The sequence below is a fragment of the Taudactylus pleione genome, unplaced genomic scaffold, assembly GCF_031769625.1.
Source record: "Taudactylus pleione unplaced genomic scaffold, aTauple2 ptg000381l, whole genome shotgun sequence".
In the NCBI taxonomy this organism is placed as follows: domain Eukaryota; kingdom Metazoa; phylum Chordata; class Amphibia; order Anura; family Myobatrachidae; genus Taudactylus; species Taudactylus pleione.
The window spans coordinates 552121-573960 of record NW_028284782.1 but is presented as its reverse complement, the minus strand read 5'-3'; positions in this window follow the sequence as shown (position 1 = coordinate 573960).

Here is a 21840-nt window from a genome sequence, read left to right as displayed (position 1 = left end):
TTACTAAACAATTGACCCTCCAACAGTCCTTAGCGAGGAGGATGAAGTACGGCAGCAGTCATCCTGAAGCAAAACGTATAACTGAGGCCTTGACTGCTATGTTGGTGTTAGACGTGCGTCCGGTATCCGCCATTAGTGCAGTGGGATTTAGACAATTGATGGAGGTAGTGTGTCCCCGGTTCCAAATCCCGTCTAGATTCCACTTCACTAGGCAGGCGATACCGAGACTGTACAGAAACGTCATAAAAAGTGTCCTCAGTGTCCTGAAAAATGCCGTTGTACACAATGTCCACTTAACCACGGACATGTGGACAAGTGGAACAGGGCAGACTAAGGACTATATGACTGTGACAGCCCACTGGGTAGATGTATCACCTTACGCAGCAACAGCAGCAGCGTCACCAGTAGCAGCATCTCAGAAATGCCAGCTCGTTACAAGGCAGGCTACGCTGTGTATCACCGGTTTCAGTAAGAGGCACACCGCCGACAACCTCTTAGAGAAACTGAGGGAAATCATCGCCCAGTGGCTTACCCCACTTAGACTCTCCTGGGGATTTGTGATATCTGACAACGCCACCAATATTGTGCGGGCATTACATCTGGGCAAATTCCAGCATTCCCATGTTTTGCTCACACAATAAACTTGGTGGTGCAGAATTTTCTGAAAAGCGACAGGGGCGTGCAGGAGACGCTTTGGGTGGCCCGAAAAATTTCTGGCCACTTTCGCCATTCAGCGACTGCGTGCCGAAGACTGGAGCGCCAGCAAACACTCTTGAACCTGCCCCGCCATCACCTGAAGCAAGAGGTTGTGACGCGGTGGAACTCAACCCTCTATATGCTTCAGAGGATGGAGGAGCAGCAAAAGGCCATACAAGCCTATACATCCACCTATGACATAGGCAAAGGAGGGGGTATGCACCTGACTCAAGCGCAGTGGAGAATGATTTCCGTGTTGTGCAAGGTTCTCCAGCCCTTCGAACTTGCCACACGTGAAGTCAGTTCAGACACTGCCAGCTTGAGTCAGGTCATTCCCCTCATCAGGCTTTTGCAGAAGCAGCTGGAGAAAGTGAAGGAGGAGCTAAGACGGAGCGATTCCGCTCGGCATGTGGGACTTGTGGATGAAGCCCTTCATTCGCTTTGCCAGGATTCCAGGGTGGTCAATCTGTTGAAATCAGACCACTATGTTTTGGCCACCGTGCTCGATCCTAGGTTTAAAGCCTATGTGGTGTCTCTCTTTCCGGCTGACACAAGCCTGCAGAGGTGCAAAGACCTGCTGGTGAACACACTGTCAGCTGAAGCGGAACGTGACACGTCAACGGCTCCTTCTTCATTTTCTCCTGCAACTGGGGCTGCCAGGAAAAAACTTAGGTATCCTAAGCAACCCGCTGGCGGTGATGCAGGGCAGGCAGGACCAAGTTTGGACATCTGGTCCGGACTGAAGGACCTGGCAACAATTTCTGACATGTCTACTGTCACTGCATATGATACTGTCACCATTGACAGAATGGTGGAGGATTACATCGGTGACAGCATCCAAGTAGGCATGGCAGACAGTCCATACCTGTACTGGCAGGAAAAAGAGGCAATTTGGAGGCCCCTGTACAAACTGGCTCTATTTTACCTGAGTTGCCCCCCCTCCAGTGTGTATTCCGAAAGAGTGTTTAGTGCAGCCGGGAACCTTGTCAGCGAAAGGCGTAGGAGGTTGCTTCCACAGAATGTGGAGAAGATGATGTTCATCAAAATGAATTATCAGCTCTTCCAGGGAGACCAGCCTCCAGAAGGTACAGAGGGACCTGTGGTGGTGGATTCAAGTGGGGACGAGTTAATACTTTGTGAGGATGAGGATGTACACACTGAAGAGGGTGAGGAATCGGTGGATGAGGAGGATGAGGATGACATCTTGCCTCCATAGAGCCAGTTTGTGCAGGGACACATTAATTGCCAGCTTGTTTTGTGGGGGCCCAAACGAACCAATCATTTCAGCCACAGTTGTGTGGCAGACCCTGGCGCTGAAATGATTGGTTTGTTAAAGTGTGCATGTCCTGTTTATACAACATAAGGGTGGGTGGGAGGGCCCAAGGACAATTCCATCTTGCACCTCTTTTTTTTCTTTGCATTATGTACAGTTTGGGGCCTAGTTTTTCAAACTGCCATCCTGTCTGCCACTGCAGTTTCACGCCTAGATGGGTCACGTGTTTGTGCCGCCCACTCGTGTCGCTTAGCATAGTCATCCAGCTACCTCGGTGCAACGTTTTGGACATAAAAACACTATTGTGAGGTGTGAGGTGTTCAGAATAGACTGGAAATGAGTGGAAATTAAGGTTATTGAGGTTAATAATAGCATAGGAGCAGAAAAACCTACAAATTCTGTGATTTTAGCTGTTTTTATGCTTTTTTAAAAAAAAATACAGATCCAAAACACAAAACCCAGAACCCAAAACACGGAAGGGTGGTTTTGGCAAAACCAATCCAGATCCAAAACACGAAGAAAGATCCAGATCCAAAACCAAAACACAAAACACGAAAAGTGGCCGGTGCACACCCCTAATATATATACACTGTATACGTGTGTGTGTGTATATATATATATATATATATATATATATATATATATATATAATATATATATGGTGGTGCTTGAAAGTTTGTGAAGTCTTCAGGATTTTTTATATATCTGCTGAAATTTAGCCTAAAACGACCACAGATTATAAATTCTAAAAGTATATAATGAGAACCAAATCAAACAAATGAGACAAATAACATAGATGTGCTAATTTTTTTATTGAGGGCAATGATTCAATATCACATATCTGTGAGTGTCAAAAGTATGTGGACCTTTAGGCTTAGCAGATATTTTGAAGGTGAAATTAAACTCGGGTATTTTCAATCTATGGGATGACAATCAGGTGTAAGTGGACAACCTGTCTTTTAAAAAGAACTGGGATCTACCAAAGTCTGATATCTATAGCCTTCTAATCAAGGACTAAGGAATGCAATATAGATGGGAAAACCACACATATGAACTAAACACCCCATAGGAAGTTGTTACCGATGAAATGCATTGAGTGATACATTAAGCTGTCAATGAGCTCGCCATTGTTAGGGGTGACAGCAAGTTAAAAAAAAATTGGACCCACAAAGGCCACAATTTTTGTGTGATGTAAGGTTTTATGATTTTTTAAAATCTGTTTTTAATAATACTATGTATTAATAAAACAGAAACAAATTGATTGATTTTATTGGGTGTACTCCTGTATGAGGATCTCATTCTAGAACAAATAGGCGGATCCATCTTCATCTACACCTTTATAAAAAGGCTTAAAGTAAAAAACTGGTTGAAATCTCGATAAAATTGAACTTGTTGCTACACCGCCAACAGCCTCATCATCAACCTCCTCATTAATGATTGGAGTTAGTCCTTCCAAAAAATAGTTTTGTGGGGCCCAAACAAACCAAGGACTTCAGCCACAATAGTGTCAGTCCTTATCTCTGTAGTGCTTAGTTTCTTAAACTTTTTTCATATCCAACACAAGGTGGGTGGGAGAGCCCAAGAACAATTCCATATTTCACCACTTTTCTTTTCATAGTGGGCTGTATTTTTGGGTACGGTCTTTTTGCATATATACATTACTACACATTTTTATAAAAAAAAGAATAATAGAAATAATACAATGTTATAGCCAAGGATTTCTGACAATGGTTAGAGAACACATCACATTAGGTCATATTTGGAGGCTGACCTGTTGGTCATACTACCCCCTCCTCCCTCATACAATTTATTTGCCAATCAAGCAATTAAATTAAACTAACTGAACAATCCTTTCTTCTTTTGCCTGCTTGCCACTACATACATACTCCACCTCTATTTCCCTTCACTGCCCTCAGGCCTCTGATATGTAGTTTTTGATTAATGAAAACATTATTGGTTTCTATGGGATCATATAGTTTATTAAACTGCCATCCTGTCTGCCACTGTTGTGTGACAATGTTTCACAGATGTGCTATATGTCTTTTCAACTGCCGTGTATTTGTACTGCTGCTCTGTTGCTTAGTTTAGATAGCCAGCCTTTGGACAATATTGGTAAACAGTATTATGAACTGTGTGGTGGTCAAAAATGACTGAAAATGACTGAAAAGTTATAGAGATGAATAATACTGTTGGATCAAAAACAGGCCCAAATTACATGATTTTAGCTGTTTTTATTAATTTTGGTTAAAAAAAAATACAGATCTAAAACTAAAAGACTTGAGGTGATTTTGCAAAACCAAATCCAAAACACAAACATTAATACAGATCCAACATATAAACACGTCAGTCAGCGCACGTCTGGTATATACTGTATAATCTGTTACACCTGTGATATCCCTGTGCTCGTAATCTAAGAACTGGTGAAACTGTACCACGTGAGGACTAACCTCCACCAGCACCAACAACAACTGCATTACATACTTAACACCACATGCATCTTGGTCAAACACATTATACCCTGGCTTAACTATTGTCTGGAGGACTACTGCTCCCAGCAGAATTCACTTATGCATTATAGTGACAGTCTACTCTGCTATAAGGTCGCACCCAGCCTACTGTCACCCCGATACTCTGCTAATAAACACATCAACATACTGAGAGCTGAGATTGGAACAAGCAGGGAACAAACACAGACAGTACAATGCAAGGTGTCCGAGAGAAAGAGAGGCAGCACATGGGTAGTGAGCGAGAATGGTGGCCCAGGAGAGTGTGTGAGAGAGAGACATTGTGTGGAGAAAGAGTATGATAAATAGTTGGTGCACTGGAGAGTGAGAGGCAGTCTAGTAGTGAAAGAGAGGGAAAGACATTGAAATGACTTAGAGAGAGTAAGAAGGATATGTGGTCTAGGAGAGAATGAGTAAAAGAGGTGGACTAGGAGATAGTGAGAAAGACAAGCAGTCCAGATGAGTGATGGGAACTGTGCAATATTTCCTTCTTGGACCTCTCTATTTAAGAACTAAAGGTGCCTACGCACTTGGCGATCTGCACATGATCCCACGATGTGTACGATTTACCTTGAAACTCCACCCTGGCAGCTCTGCACACGATTTGGTGTTTAAAGTGTCCAATTTACAAACGATCTATCGTGCATCCATACTTTTTCCAGTGCATTGTGTCCCAGATTGGCAGATCTGCCATACAGCATGGCAGTCCTGAAGATGCGATGTACGACCAGCGGGGAATCGCATCGTGATCATGAGTGGGGATTCGCAATTTGGGCATATTTTACACCATCTGTTGTTCCGATGCGTTGGAATCGGCCAGATCGGGTAAAATATCGCCAAGTGTGTAGGCACCATAAGAGATAAGCCAATCATATTTATTCTTGTATTTAGAACTGTATGCACTGCTTAATACATTTTTATTTTTTAACTATATCTAATGGGTCTCTGTGTGTGTGTGTGTGTGTGTGTGTATGTGTGTGTGTGTGTGTGTGTGTGTGTGTGTGTGTGTGTGTGTATATATATATATATATATATATAAAATAAAAAAAACTTACCAGGTCACGTTATGCACTTTGTATAATTACACTGACGGTTATTGTGTTTTGAATATTAGCTCAAATAGCACTTTTAGGCGCTCATTTTTATTTATTTAATCCATTTTCTCACTGGGTGGTTCCCACTACCTGTAGTTTATTTGATGTGAGCTGACAACAGCTAATCTACTGGGGAGTGCGAGGAAGCTATAGCAACTACAAGGTATCTGCACATTACAGATACCTTATCGGATAATTTGCTTGCAGGCGCTGTGGTCATTCATTGTCAATAATATATATATATATATATATACATTAACTATATACAGGGGCACCGAAAGGGGGGGAGTAGGAACAAATTACCCAGGCCCGGGCTTGCTGGAGGGGCCTGGCGGGGGCCTGGGTCTGGCACCCCCCCTGTCCCTCTTACATCAAAACAGCCCAGCACACTTGCTCCAACATACAGTCTCCAACAAACAGAGTCATTTGACTATAACACGCGGCTGAACGGACCAGCTCCCCACCACCACTGAGTTACAGGACTCCAGGAGAGCAGGTCAAAGCATTCACACTTCTGAAGCCTTATCGGCCACCTATCCCTATACCACACAAGCAGAGGTCCCGCAGTGAGATCACAGTAACCTAAGACGCGGCAGCCGGACAGACAATCTAACCATCATATCTACAAAGGAACAAATAACACACAGACCCTGATTCAGAGCCGCTCGTAAGCGGCCGCTCGTTTGCAGTCAGTCGATGTTGTCCAACCACGCATGCGTCGGTGTAACAGTGCGCATGTGCGTACGTCTGATTGCGGTCATTTTTCAGTCGATCGTAGACACAGCGAACAGGAAGTGAAATGTCAAATGTGATTGACAGAACTGTCCGTTTTGTGGTGGTGACGGAGGTGGAGATGGAAAAATGCAGGCGTGTCGAGGCGTTTTTTGGGCGTACATAAATTATCTTATGCGAGCGCCAAATGTGAACGGAACAAGTGATACGTCACTGTCTCATATAATTTCCATTAAGACTGCTCGCTCAGCTTGTGGTCTAGTATAGTCTACCGCAATGACGATGGTCCCTTCGTACTTCCCTGGGCTCATCGATGGTGTAGCGATTTATCAAAAAACAATCATCTTTTAATTGCAAAACTGCTTGTAAGGTGTTTAGGAAATAGACCTTTTTTAGTAGCTAAAAACCGAACTCAGGTGAACTACTCAGCTGCTAATTTCTGGGTCATACAATCAATTAGCTAATAAATGGTTTTTTTTTGGGGGGGGTGTTTTTAAAATATTCGTAAGTGTTTCATTTTTAGGGAAACAATTGTATTGTACGCATGTTTTTTTTTTTTTACATAATTTTTTGGGGGACAAGAAACCAATCGTCCTTTTGTTTTTTGATAAGTGTTAATTAAAACTCATAAATTGTTTTTAACCCTTGTTTTTTTTTTTTTAAATTAAATGTTTCTATTTCCATTGTATTGTTTCTAAGTTTGTTTGAGGGATTACCTTTTAACCAGTTTTGGAATAAATCAACAATAGAATTTTGCCGATTTTGATCATAATTTTATTAAATGATTGTGTCCATTTTTGTTTTTGTTTTTTTTCCATAAACATATTTATTTTAAGGTAAAAAATTTTCAAAATGATTTGGCCACACACACACAAAATAAGTGGCATTTGAACTAAAAAAATAAAAAAAAATAAAAACAATTCCCAAGAAAGGAGAGGGAGGTTGTTGTCATGAAGGAATATGGGGCAAACACAGAGATGGATTGTGGGGTAATTAGCCAGTGCTGTCATCGCCTTTTAGGCCTTTTGGCCGGGGGTTGGAGGGAGCCGGAACGGGGCCGGGAGCTCCTTCGGCTGGCCTGGCCAGAGACAGATGTTGTGGCCTCTGGACTAGGCATAGGGCTAGGCACATTTGGAGGGATGGCTGTTGTTGTGCCAGAGGTGGAGGGTCCTGATGTTCCGGAAGGGAGGCCGGCTCCAACATGTGCTGGCGAACAAGCTGCTCCAGGGCATTTGCAATTCTCACGTTGGCCCCAGTATTTTCCGCCAGGGCATTTGCAATTCTCACGTTGGCCGCAGTATTTTCCTCCAGGACGTCCGCCACCCATAGCAGATTGGTGTCCATCCTCAGCAGAATCTCGGTGTGCTGATCCGTTTTAACATTGAGATCAGTGAGGAGGGCCACTGCCTGTGAGGGGGAATGCACTGGACTGTCTTCTACAGGGTCCCCAGCCGGATCTACTGCTTCCTCCCTTGCAGAGCCAGAAGAAATTCTGCGGCCAAAGCTCACCTCTGGAGCAGACTCATCCGCCTGTGTCTCTGTGAGAAAAAAGAGAAAAGACTAAAATTATAATCTAGATATTTTACAAAACACATTTCTGAGTTGTTAAAATTACAACATTTACCTGGGGCAACATGAGGAGCCGCAAAGTCTGGCATGTCTGTATCCATGTTCGACACACCCAACACCTCCTCATCCTGCACACACCCCTGTGCCAGCTCCTCCAAATCCGTGAGCTCAAGTGACACAGGGGTGGGACCCCCACCTGTCCCCCCTGCATGCCTAGCCCTATCAGCCAGTTTTTGTTTAAGCCGATATTTGAAGTCGCTCCATCTGTTGGTTAAAAAGTTGGCATTATTACTGCAGTATTTGGACCTGTAAACACTTTTTAGTCAAATGTAGTTTTTACGTACCGGCGTTTGACCTCCCGGGTTGAACGTTCAAACTCACCCACCCCATTGACACCACTGGCTATGTCGTCCCACAGTTTCCATCTCTGGGTTGCACCCATATTCCTTGGTGCCTGTGCCAGGTTGTTGTTGCACATTTGCACCAAAACCTCCATCTCCTTCCTTGTGAATTGTGGCTGCCTTTTTTTTTTGGCCCTAGTTTGCCTACTAGGCCCAGCAGCCTCTTCCATGGCATCCTTCACACCATTTTTTTAAATGTTTTAAAAATATTTAAACTAAAATGTTTAAAAATGTAATGTTAAACATAAGCATTTTCCCCTTTAAAAAACAAATACTTACATGGCGCCTCTTGGCTAGTACTTTCCTGCTCTGTACTCATTGTGTTTTCTCAATGCAGCAGACCGATTTGGGCCTTCAGTGACGTTTTTATACATGCGTCAGCATTATTCGGCCGCATCATTCATTGTGCGCTCCTATTGTCCGTCCTTAATTTGAGAGGGAAAATAAAGCCTATTTATGGCTTGGTGTGACTTCATTCAAGGTGTCATTTTTGGATTGTTGGAGGAATTTCGGTGTAGTGGTTTGTAGTTTGGTTAGTGGAGCGTGAAGGAGTTGTTAGTATTTTTTTGAAGGAGCATTTTTGTATTACTTTTGTTGTTTAAGTTAGCAGTTTTGTGTATTTTTATTTGCTATTTTTATTTATATTTTTGACTAAGTATTTCAATAAATCCCATAAACATTTATTAATAAATTTTGGAAAAATTTTTATATTGTTTTTTTTTTTGTTTAAAGTTATTTTGGCTGGAACCCAAGTGACCTTTTATAACTTTTTAGTGTTTTTGGTTTTATTCACAAATTAGATGTGTTGGTCTTAGCATATGTTTCGCTAAGTAATGTCTGCTTGTTCTGTGTAAAATCATGTCTTAACTCTAAATGTAGCATACTATTTTGCGAACTAATGTGTGCTTGTTCTGTGTAAAATCATGTCTTAACTCTAAATGTAGCGTACTATTTTACAAACTAATGTGTGCTTGTTCTGTGTAAAATCATGTCTTAACTCTAAATGTAGCGTACTATTTTGCGAACTAATGTGTGGTCCCTTCTCTAAATTTTAGAAAACTATATTTGGTTTAATTCCTAGTTTATAAAATTAATCATAAAAATATTTTCTACTTTTGAAATGTAGTTGGATTTTCACATGACATGACCCAGGCCTGTAAGAATCTTTGGTTTTCTTTGAAAAGATAAGTATATTTTTCTTAACACATTTGTCTAAAACAATAACTACCTGGCTTAACATTTCTGGTTGATGTTGGTCGTATTATATTGGCCATGGTTCCAGAACCCGACCAACCTCAACTTCATCCCAGGCATAGGCCTCGTAGGCGTGCAAGGCCCCAGATATATAGAACATGTGTCACCCTTTTTGGAATGCCAGCTGATGAGGTGTTAAGGCGATACCGTCTGCCTCCAAAAATCATCATAGACACTCTCTCATTAATAGAGAGTGATCTTGAACGGCAAATTGACAGTCCTACAGCAATACCATCACTTACGCAATTAATGTCGGTGTTACATTTTTATGCCTCAGGATCCTTTCAAACCACCGTGGGAATAGTTGCAGGAATCTCCCAATCCTCCTTTTCTAGGATCCTGAGGGCAGTGATGGATGCACTATTTAAACACCTCCATCATTTTATTAAAATGCCATTGGATATGGGTTCCCTTAATGGGTTCCCTTAATGTGGTGAAGGATAAACCCGAACCCGACCAACCTAAACTTCGTCCCAGGCGTAGGCCTCGTAGGCGTGCAAGGCCCCAGATATATAGAACATGTGTCACCCTTTTTGGAATGCCAGCTGATGAGGTGTTAAGGCGATACCGTCTGCCTCCAAAAATCATCATAGACACACTCTCATTAATAGAGAGTGATCTTGAACGGCAAATTGAGTCCTACAGCAATACCACCACTTACGCAATTAATGTCGGTGTTACATTTTTGTGCCTCAGGATCCTTTCAAACCACCGTGGGAATAGTTGCAGGAATCTCCCAATCCTCCTTTTCTAGGATCCTGAATGCAGTGATGGATGCACTTTTTAAACACCTCCATCATTTTATTAAACTGCCATTGGATATGGGTTCCCTTAATGTGGTGAGGGATAAATTTTACCAAATTGCTGGCTTCCCACACATCATAGGGGTTGTGGATGGCACTCACATACCACTTCAGCCTCCAGCAAGGCTGGAGGCTATATTTAGGAACCGAAAGCACTTTCATTCGATGAATGTAATGGTGGTATGTGATGCCTCCCTCCAGATCCTGTCCCTGAATGACAAATTCCCAGGCAGTGCACATGATTCCTTCGTCATCCAGCAATCAGGGATTTGGCACAAATTAAACAACCTACAAGCTGGTGATGCATGGCTTCTGGGTAAGTTGACACCTTCTGGTGAAACCAATTCAAAGCTTGTTACACAATGGTCCTGATGTTGTTTTTTTATATTTTCACAGGAGACAGTGGTTACCCTTGCACGCCCTGGCTGCTCACTCCTTATTTGGTTCCCACACCAGGGCCTCAAAGTCAGTATAATTCCCTACTTACAGCCACCAGGCAGGTGGTGGAGCGCTGTATCGACCTTTTAAAAGGCCGATTCAGATGCCTACACCGCTCTGGTGGCGACCTCATGTATTTGCCGGCTATGGTTTCGAAACTTGTGATCCTGTGTGGGATATTTCACAACATCACCATAAGGAGTGGTGTCCCAATGCAGCCAGAGGATGCTTTGCCTGAGGATGGCCCCCCCCCGAGGTTGGTCGGAGGTCAGTATGTGGGGGGGGCCATATACGCGATCAAATTGTTTCAAGATTTTTTAGGTAATTATTTCCACAAATTAATTTAATTGATACAATGTAGACATGTAATATTTTAATGTACACTTTTAACTTTTTTTTTGTTTTGTTTTATTCCCTAAAATGACCATAAAAATCCATGCATACTACCTGATCGACACAAATGACTTTATGTCGACACATTGGATATAACTTCGGGAACAATGATTTCATGTTGGCATGCTACTTCTTCAAACAGTTCCTGATTTTGTTGTTTTTTGGGGGGGATTTTGGTGTTGTTTGGACTTTTGTGTGTGTTTTCAATGTGTGAATTTATTTTGTCAATTCACTCTGTGTTTATTATTTGTGTGCAATAAATTTATTTTTTTCGTTAACCAACCATTTCCTTTGTAAATTACAACCAAGTGTAACCTGTTCAAAAAAATGCAAACTTCCTTAATGCCTAATACTGTAATTTCTTAATTTCTAAACTTTTGTACCCTGCTTTGTTGCTAAAAACAAACACCAAAGGTATTATAGTGAATCAGTATGTTTTCAATTCTAGGCCTAAGCAGGTAGCTTTAATTTTTACATTACCCCAAAAAATAAATATTAAATTTTTGTCGTTAATTCTACAAACCTATTGGTATTGTTATGTGTTTAATTTGCAAGCTTACATACTTGACCTTTCTACAAACAAATTTACATTACTTCAAAACACAGGGACAAATAGAAGACTTATGTAAGGTTCAACCATCTAAGATTTACAGAAAAGGAATGAGACTTAAATAATTCAAACAAAACTTTATTTTTTTTTTTTTTTAAATTTAGGTTATGCAAAAAACTTAGTGGTGCAGGAGCGCACAAAGGTGGTCCAATGCCACCAGCATGGCAATGACATGGCCCCGAAGACCAATCAATCCGGCAGCAATTGCCTCGTGACGCCTCTGGGCCTCTGTGGAGAAAAAAAATGTGAGGATTACTAAAATAACACCTTCATTTAGATTTTAAAAACACACAAAAAATTCTGGCTATACTAAAAACAAACATCAGTTACAAAAACATGTCCAAAAAAAAAGGAATGCCAAACGAAAAGATTTAAAAGAAATAAGGGCCCAAAAAGAAGAAATAAAAAAAAAACATATGTATTTAACCTGCCGACTACGACATTTGTTGGTACCGTAAACAAGAAAGACACAAGTGTGAGTGTTTGGACATGTGTCATATGTGTAAGGGGAAAACATCCTTGACATTGTTTCACAAAGATATATATATATAAAAAACATTTAAACTACTTTACTATTTTGAACTGCACAGGCAAAAGGACAACATCAACCAAATTAAAATATTTTCAACAAAAAAAAACAAAACCTATAGTTAAAAATGTAAACATACCGGTCACACTGCTGACTGGGCCTGGAGCCCCGAATTCCTCCTCATCTGAGGTGGGCCAGTGCCTCATGGAAGGAGGAGGGCTAATGTTGCCAGAAGTGGAGGGTGAGGAAAAGATAGGGGGGGTTTGAGGGGAGGGGGAAGTTGGAGAGATGGTAATGTGAGGAGAGGGAGGGGGACTGAAGGACGGCAAGGTCTGGGGTGGAGGGGGAATTTGGGGAAGAGTGGGCAGGGGATGTTTGGGTGGGAGTGGGGGATAGGGGACGAGACACACGTCTGCGACGTCTGACTATCCGCTCTGCTCCTAAATGATAGAGAAAAACATTTTTAATTACCAATTTTTTTTTTTGCCAAAAAAAACCCAACAGGGCTATACTATAAACATGCACACGCAGGTATGTCCAAAATAAACCAACATGGCTATACTGTAAACATGCACACGCAGGTATGTTCAAAATAAACCAACAGGGCTATACTGTAAACATGCACATGCAGGTATGTCCAAAATAAACCAACAGGGCTATACTGTAAACATGCACACGCAGGTATGACAAAAAAAAAACACAAAAAATTATAAACATACACAGAAACACTTACTTTGCCCAATCCGGCGACGCAAAGGGCCAGCAGGCGTGGTGATCTGCGCCACAGATCCGACCACCTGCTTTCCAACTGCCCTATATTTCGGCGATAGCCGAGGGAACGCAGGCGGTGGCACACCTCCGTGTAGGCCCTCCACTTGCGGAGGTTGGTGATGGGGGGCGGTTGGTCCGTAATTCGCTCGTCCATCACCTTAGTGAGGACCAGTAGCTCCTGCCTACAGAAAGCGTTGGCTCTCATAATGGCAATGATTTTTTTTTACACAAAACAGTTTTAATAAAGGTCCTAGAAAAAATTTGATTGGCTAATGTACTTTGTAAATTAACAGGAACAATTCTATTGGTTATTGTATGAGTCATGTGACCTACACCCTCACAAATATAATGTGAGTTATGATAGGCTTGATGCAGTGACATGTGTAAGCTAATTTAAATATAAAAATTTAAGTAGTAAAATCTGCCTATAAAAAAACCTGCAAAACAATAGTAGCATTCAAACAAACTTTTAATTTAGAAAAACCATCCCCTTGGTAAAACCGTACGTATTCTGCGGAACAAATGACACACACTAACAAGAATAGTTTATTGACATTGAAAAAAAAAACAGGATTGCAAACATGTGAATAACAATTAAGATAATTAATATAGTGATTGCCAGTAATCGATTCAAGTATATTTGCAGAATGAAATAGCAGGCATTCGAAAACTGACAGGGCCACTTCCGGAATTGACTTGTGCGAGAGCTCCCTGCAACCAAAGAGGAGACGGATGTTCGCTATTTTGAACGTTCGCTAGCTAGAGGAGGAGTTGGGAGAATATGGGGCGGAAGGTTAGCTACGAGCGAACATACGAGCGAGCGCTTGCATTTAAATATTTACGCTCATACGGCGGACGAGCGAACGGCCACTTGCGTCCGGGTCTGAATCAGGCCCACAGTTCCTATTTACCAGGTTTCCCATAACTGACTCGTCTGCAGGCTATTCTGGAACCCAGTCTAAAGGAGGGACATTCCGCTGATGCCGCATTGCTATTACAAAGTGGGTGAGCTCTTTTTTCGTTCAAACAAAAGCATTTTTATATTATGCCGGCATAACAAAAATCATATCAGCTACTGCATATTAATGAGCTTTACAGCAAATAATCAGGAAACCTGATAACTAGATACCTTGGGATACCATAATCCAACTGATTACTTTTTTATATACCCAGTGACTCTGATTGTGTTGGATCATGAACAATACACATGCAAGTGCACAAATCATACAGTTGTATTGTCTTCAACCAATTAAAACGAATCTATATTATAAATCAAGCCCTTAAAGCATTTTTACATGTATAGGCTTTTCAAGAAAAGTTTAGGACCATACTCCAAACATTTTATTTGTACTTTTACTTTATATTTTATTTTTCATTTTCCAATTTCTATTTTTTCTATTTATTTTCATTTTCATATTTTTATTTATCCATTTTTCATTCTAAATTTCTTGTTTTAATGTGTACTGCATATATAATTATACATGCACACTATGTTTTATTTGAAATAAATGAACTTATCATTAAATTCTGTAAGAATTAATAGTGTTGTTGTATTAGTGCAGTCAAATTTCCATTTTACCTTTTTAGTTTTTGAAGCATTTGCACAGTCTTCTCTTTTTTTGGCAGCAGCTTTTCAACACTACAAGTTCACAATAGGGAGTGCTAATATTCAAGAGTAACATTTTAAACTTTTTCTTTCTGTTGGAAATTATGTGCAGGTGTTGATACTGCGGAGTTATATAGGTACACACCAGTGGATGAGTTAAACAATGAACAGCGCGGTTACTTAACCAGTGGTGTTGGTTTATTGAAAGATAACAGATACAGCCGTACTCACTAATACATGTACACTGGTAATGTAGCAAAGCTTGGGCGGAGCGGGGTCCTATACAGTTCTCCAGCTGGTGAGTGTATGGATGCTTGCAGGTAGTGGTGTTGCATGCTGGAACAGCATTATAGCAGGTCATAATAATCAGGTCTCCCTGGAGCTAAGTGTAAGACATCTGTCTTCTACTGTGACAATCTCACATACCGTGTTTCCCCGATAATAAGACACTGTCTTATTTTTTTTTTGGTTCCAAAAAACACCATAGGGCTTATTTTCGGGGTAGGTCTTATTTTAACTAACATTGACAGCCACTTATGCAGGCCCCCCTGTAGCAGTGCCCCTTATGCAGGCCCCCCCCATGTAGCAGTGCCAATTATGCAGCCTCCCTTGTGTAGCAGTGCCCCTAATGCAGCCCCCCCCTGTAGCAGTGCCCCTTATGCAGGCCCCCCCCCTGTAGCCAGTGCCAGATTAAGGTCCAAATGGGCCTGGAGCTGAAATTTATGAAGGGCCTATTGTATGCTGCCGCAGGGGTGTGACCAGTGTAACAGGGGTGTGACTAACGATGTGGGGGGCGTGGCCAGTATATTGGGGAGTGGTCTAGCACCTCCCCACTTTGCGCACATATACATATATACACACACACACATATATATATATATATATATATATACACACACACACATATATATTATACATATACACACACATATATATATATATATATATATATATATATGTGCCCCCCCCACATACATATTGGTAGGCCGATAGTAGTCACCTATCGCACTACCTTTGTGTAGGCACAGATGTAAGTATTGCTGCCTGTACTACACTACATTACCCACCACCCACTGAAACACCTTTCACCCATCAATCAATGCTATATGCCGAACCTCTTACCCACTACCACTCATGGAGGCCATCTCTCAAACACTGAAGTACCCATCATTCACTATCGCTCACCGGCCCCATATTTCAACATCTGTGATCCCTCTCACCACCACTTCCTGACCCTAATGCTGACACACTGATATACCCCTCATAACAGATGCACAAATACCCCTCACTTGCCATCATGCCCTGACCAGGTAACCGACGCACAAATACCCCTCACTCACATCATTCCCTGACCACACAACAGACACACAAATACCCCTCACTCACATCATTCCCTGACCACACAACAGACACACAAATACCCCTCACTCACATCATTCCCTGACCACACAACAGAAACACAAATACCCCTCACTCACATCATTCCCTGACCACACAACAGACACACAAATACCCCTCACTCACATCATTCCCTGACCACACAACAGAAACACAAATACCCCTCACTCACATCATTCCCTGACCACACAACAGACACACAAATACCCCTCACTCACATCATTCCCTGACCACACAACAGACACACAAATACCCCTCACTCACATCATTCCCTGACCACATAACAGACACACAAATACCCCTCACTCACATCATTCCCTGACCACACAACAGACACACAAATACCCCTCACTCACATCATTCCCTGACCACACAACAGACACACAAATACCCCTCACTCACATCATTCCCTGACCACACAACAGACACACAAATACCCCTCACTCACATCATTCCCTACCACACAACAGAAACACAAATACCCCTCACTCACATCATTCCCTGACCACACAACAGACACACAAATACCCCTCACTCACATCATTCCCTGACCACACAACAGACACACAAATACCCCTCACTCACATAATTCCCTGACCACATAACAGACACACAAATACCCCTCACTCACATCATTCCCTGACCACACAACAGAAACACAAATACCCCTCACTCACATAATTCCCTGACCACATAACAGACACACAAATACCCCTCACTCACATCTCATCTGTATGTTCTGTGTTGTGCTGCCCCCTCATCTGTATGTTCTGTGTTGTGCTACCCCTCCTGTGTCCATTATTATGTACTCCCCCCTCCTCTGTGTCCATTATTTTTCCCCCCCATGTGTACATTATTATGTCCCCCGTGTTCATTATTGTGTCCCTCACCCTTTGTCCATTATTATGCCCCCCCTCTCTGTCCACTAGTATGTGCCATCCCCCCTGTGTCCATTATTATGCCCTTAGTCTGTGTCCATTAATGTGTGCCATACCCCCTCTGTCTCTATTATTATGCCCCCCCGTGTCCATTATTATGTTCCCCCTCTGTGTTATTATTCCCCCTTCTGTGTCCATTAGTATGTGCCACCCCCCTCTGTGTCCATTATTATGCCCCCCGTGTGTTCTTCATTATGCCTCCGGTCAGTGTCCATTAGTATGTGCCATACCCCATGTGTCCATTATTATGTCCCCCTACTGTTATTTATTATTCCCCCCTCTGTGTACATTAGTATGTGCCATACCCCATGTGTCCATTATTATGTCCCCCTACTGTTATTTATTCTTCCCCCCTCTGTGTACATTAGTATGTGCCATACCCCATATGTCCATTATTATGTCCCCCTACTGTTATTTATTCTTCCCCCCTCTGTGTACATTAGTATGTGCCATACCCCATGTGTCCATTATTATGTCCCCTATGTGTCTATTATGTCCCCCTATCTGTGTGCATTATTATGTCCTTCCCCCTCTGTGTCAATTAGTATGCCCCACCCCCCTCTGTGTTCATTATGTTCCCCCGTGTTCTTTATTATGCCCCCACAGTGTCCATTAGTATGTGCCGCACCCCCTCTGTATCCATTATTATGTGGGTGTCGCCTGTGTTCATTATTATGCCCCCCGTGTCTATTATTATACCCCCCATCTGTGTGCATTATTATGTCTTTCCCCCCTGTATCCATTATTATGTCTTCCCCCACCGTGTCCATTATTATAGCCCCCATCCCCATTATTATGTTCCCCCCTCTATGTTAATCATGCCCTGCCTCTGTCCATTAGTATGTGCCATCCCCCTGTGTTCATTTTCATGTGCCTACCCATATCCATTATTATGCCCCCTTCTGTGTTTATCATTATGTCCCCTCATCTGTCTGCATTATGTCCTTCCTCCCTCTGTATCCATTAGTATAAACCCCTCTTTGTGTCCATTATGGTGTTCATTCCCTCCCCCCTCTCTGCACCCCTCTGCTTCCTCCCCTCCCCCCTCACTCTGCACCCCCCTCCGTAGTTCACTTACCTTCTTCTCTCTTGTCTGTTCCTCTGCCTCGACCCCTCTTCCATGCTTGCACCTTCGGCTTCCACGGGTCTTCTCCCCACTGGCACTGCACTGACAGGAAGGTCAGGTGCTCTTGGTGTCAGGTCCGTCTCCTCCTTATTCCGACAACCACCCACGAGAGCCCGGCGCGGCGGCGCCTATGTGACGTCACGCGGCTAGACATCACATGGCAAAGAGGAGGAGCTGAGGCACACTACGCGGCGCAGGGAGGGCTTGTGAAGCAAAGCCTTCTACTGCGCCGCTCTATACATAATCAAGGCAGCCAGGACTAGGTTTTCCCGGATGGGGGGGGAGGGTGGTGCGGACTGCAGGTAGTTGATGGGTGTGGGGTTTGTAAGGGCAGGTCATCGGACGGCCGCTTGTTCCAACAGGAAAAAAAAATTATTCCTGTCTCCAGCGGATCCTTCTTGGTGGTGTGGGCCTATTTTCATGGGAGGGCCTGGAGCTGCAGCTCCACCCGCCCCATTGTTAATCCGGCCCTGCCTGTAGCAGTGTCCTTTATGCAGGCCCCTTATTGAAGTACAGTACGTTACTTACCTGAGTCGCCGCCGTCCGGGATGTCCCTTTCACTTGCACGCTGACTGGATCTAATATGATCCAGCAGGCACGGCCGCACAGGATCCTCAGCGCGCGGGTGACGTCATGACGTCACCCGCGCACTGCATGACTGGGAACGCTGGTCTCTGCAGCGTTCCCAGCTCAAAAAGAAAAAAAGGTAGGTCTTATTTTCGGGGTAGGGCTTATTTTAGACCGGGCTACAAAAGTAAGGGTAGGGCTTATTTTCAGGGTAGGTCTTATTATCGGGGAAACACAGTAGTACAAAGATGGTGTAGCACATTAGTTGAAGGGTGGACCCTCCCGTAGACCGTAGTTGACGAAATTCTGGCTGCCCGCTCTGGGAAGGGGCAGCCAGGTCGGCATAGCGGGGGGCATGGTGTGGCATAGTAGGGGAAGTGACTGGGATGTGGTGTGGCATTGGGGGTGGAGTGGGGGGGCCACCCCACTACACAATGCCAAAATTACTAGCATTGTGAAGAAGGGGGGGCAACAATGATGCAATTCAGTGCGGTCATGCCCATGTACTGCCCTCAAGTGGACAGGTGCGGAGGTGCTGCAGGGAGAAGTAAGGAGGGGTGGTTGATACTTGCCCACTTTTGTGGGTTTTAACAAGAGACTGGGGCCGGCACAGTGCAATCCTGTTATGGCACTGATATATAGTCATTTAGGGGAGGGAAGCGGAAGTAGGGGCAGCCTAGAAAAGTGCTAGGAGTTAAATTTGCCTGCCAAGTTGAAATGTCAGAGTCGGTGGGTCCCTGCAACCAGTGTACGGGTGGTCGACAGGTCACCCATACACACAGCCAGATGTGCCGATATATCTGCAAGATATATTAGGATCAACTGTACTGCAGGGCAGATACGATATGTCTGTGAAGGACGTCGTTCACAGACACATCGTCTGTACACACCCACCGATGAACTATGCGATATGTCATTCATTGACTGAACAACATATTGCACAGTATGTACCCAGCATAAGGCTCCAAAATTAAATTCTGAAAAATGGATTTTATTCTCATTACTGATGTAGTAAATCAATGACTATTTAAATTATTTAAAGGCTAAATAACACCAATAATTTTTCCTTATAGATTTACTAAAGTAAAATTAAATGGTTTAACAAACTGAAAACAAAATTGCTGATTCAGTAGCTGAAAATAGTCTGTCTATATCTACAGAACAGGAGAGGGCAGCAGTGCAGCATTAACAACAGAATCATAACATTGCAACCTATTTCCTTGCACATAATCTTTAGATTTCAGAAATAGAATACAATATAAATTGCTGTGTATGTTGCTAATTCCCAAATATGATAAAACGGACAAAAAGAGAGACTGAGGGTTACTTGTGACAGGCAAACTAGAATGATGTAATTCTAGATACCATTCTTCCCAGTGTTACTCTATGCCTTACCACCATTACTGACATTTACTAGTGCTTTTAATGCTGGTAAAATGTATGTAGAAGGGTATAACTCTACATACCATTGTTCCCAGTGTTACTATATGCTTAACCACCATTACTGACATTTACTAGCGCTTTTAATGCTGGTAAAATGTATGTAGAAGGGTGTCACTCTAGATACCATTGTTCCCAGTGTTACTATATGCCTTACCACCATTACTGACATTTACTAGTGCTTTTAATGCTGGTAAAATGTATGTAGAAGGGTGTAACTCTAGATACCATTGTTCCCAGTGTTACTATATGCCTTACGGCCATTACTGACATTTACTAGTGCTTTTAATGCTGGTAAAATGTATGTAGAAGGGTGTCACTCTAGATACCATTGTTCCCAGTGTTACTATATGCCTTACCACCATTACTGACATTTACTAGTGCTTTTAATGCTGGTAAAATGTATGTAGAAGGGTATAACTCTAGATACCATTTGTTCCCAGTGTTACTATATGCCTTACCACCATTACTGACATTTACTAGTGCTTTTAATGCTGGTAAAATGTATGTAAAATGTATGTAGAAGGGTATAACTCTAGATACCATTGTTCCCAGTGTTACTATATGCCTTACCACCATTACATACATTTACTAGTGCTTTTAATGCTGGTAAAATGTATGTAAAATGTATGTAGAAGGGTATAACTCTAGATACCATTGTTCCCAGTGTTACTATACGCCTTACCACCATTACATACATTTACTAGTGCTTTTAATGCTGGTAAAATGTATGTAAAATGTATGTAGAAGGGTATAGCTCTAGATACCATTGTTCCCAGTGTTACTATATGCCTTACCGCCATTACTGACATTTACTAGCGCTTTTAATGCTGGTAAAATGTATGTAAAATGTATGTAGAAGGGTATAACTCTAGATACCATTGTTCCCAGTGTTACTATACGCCTTACCACCATTACATACATTTACTAGTGCTTTTAATGCTGGTAAAATGTATGTAAAATGTATGTAGAAGGGTATAACTCTAGATACCATTGTTCCCAGTGTTACTATATGCCTTACCACCATTACTGACATTTACTAGTGCTTTTAATGCTGGTAAAATGTATGTAGAAGGGTGTAACTCTAGATACCATTGTTCCCAGTGTTACTATATGCCTTACCGCCATTACATACATTTACTAGTGCTTTTAATGCTGGTAAAATGTATGTAGAAGGGTGTAACTCTAGATACCATTGTTCCCAGTGTTACTATACGCCTTACCACCATTACTGACATTTACTAGTGCTTTTAATGCTGGTAAAATGTATGTAGAAGGGTATAACTCTAGATACCATTTGTTCCCAGTGTTACTATATGCCTTACCACCATTACTGACATTTACTAGTGCTTTTAATGCTGATAAAATGTATGTAAAATGTATGTAGAAGGGTATAACTCTAGATACCATTGTTCCCAGTGTTACTATATGCCTTACCACCATTACATACATTTACTAGTGCTTTTAATGCTGGTAAAATGTATGTAAAATGTATGTAGAAGGGTATAACTCTAGATACCATTGTTCCCAGTGTTACTATACGCCTTACCACCATTACTGACATTTACTAGTGCTTTTAATGCTGGTAAAATGTATGTAGAAGGGTATAACTCTAGATACCATTTGTTCCCAGTGTTACTATACGCCTTACCACCATTACTGACATTTACTAGTGCTTTTAATGCTGGTAAAATGTAT